Source organism: Epinephelus moara, chromosome 20 (assembly GCF_006386435.1).
Source record: "Epinephelus moara isolate mb chromosome 20, YSFRI_EMoa_1.0, whole genome shotgun sequence".
In the NCBI taxonomy this organism is placed as follows: domain Eukaryota; kingdom Metazoa; phylum Chordata; class Actinopteri; order Perciformes; family Serranidae; genus Epinephelus; species Epinephelus moara.
Genome location: NC_065525.1, coordinates 45,392,693 through 45,393,621, shown reverse-complemented (window position 1 = coordinate 45,393,621; position 929 = coordinate 45,392,693). Strand labels below are relative to the sequence as shown.

The 929-nt window shown below is 41.2% G+C and overlaps 1 protein-coding gene across 1 annotated transcript in view; it reads left to right on the top strand.

Moving 5' to 3' along the window:
• Positions 1-929, top strand: part of LOC126407355 (layilin-like) — a 13,548-nt gene that overhangs the window by 4,554 nt on the left and 8,065 nt on the right. The window lies entirely within an intron of this gene.

The window sequence follows — 929 nt, the reverse complement described above, 5'->3', positions numbered from 1 at the left end:
GGAGATGTTTTAAGTTTACTGTTGTCCCTTTTTATACTGGTCGCATATGTAGCACGTATGTTTCACGCTTATCAACCAGTCAGTGACAGTAAAGTAATAACTACTAACTGAGAAGTCGCAGACACACTTACCACGCATGATGCACGTGAGAATATCCATAAATCCATCCGGGACAGGATGAAAGTGTCACTCTTTAGAAATTCAAGATCTCATCAGTCATCAATCCTCTCTTATTCGTCTGTTTGGAAACTTTTTCACTCAAAAAACAGTAATCCAGGCGAGTGTCATGCTTCAGCCAACTCTGTTTACCTGCGCACAGCTGATAGCACACAGCTGATGGGATTGGCTACTGTTATCAGCTGTGGCCCACGTGACCTATCGTCATCCAAAATAGGAAGCAAAAGCATCATGGGAAATTGAGCCCAGAAAATGATATTCTGTACAGCCCTAATTTATGCCCTATATTCTGAAGACAGACACCCAGCTATGCATTGGAAGTGTAAGTACTGCTTGTTTTCTTCTGAAAAGAGGGCTCAACTATTCAAGCACTACCGCTTAAAACATGGAAGCTACACAAGAACTACTCCAATTCCATGCCTCCACACAGATTGTCTGTGTTCATTTAAGTCATTTAATGCCCTCAAAGTGCATTTAACAAGAAATCACTCCTATGAAGTACATGATGGGCAGACGAGTGGAGCTGATGAAATCCCTGTGATATTCAATTGTCCTCTTTGCACTTTTGAAGAACCCTGCACAGAACTCATTTTTTTTTCCCATTTGCGCCAACATCTTAAAAATAAGGAAACCGTGAAGTGTCCATATGAAAACTGCATTTTTGAGAGCAATGTCTACTCAACATTTAATGCTCATAAATGCAAAGACCATCGGCTTCCCAGTCTGAAGCGGTTGAAACCTGACATTGCCAT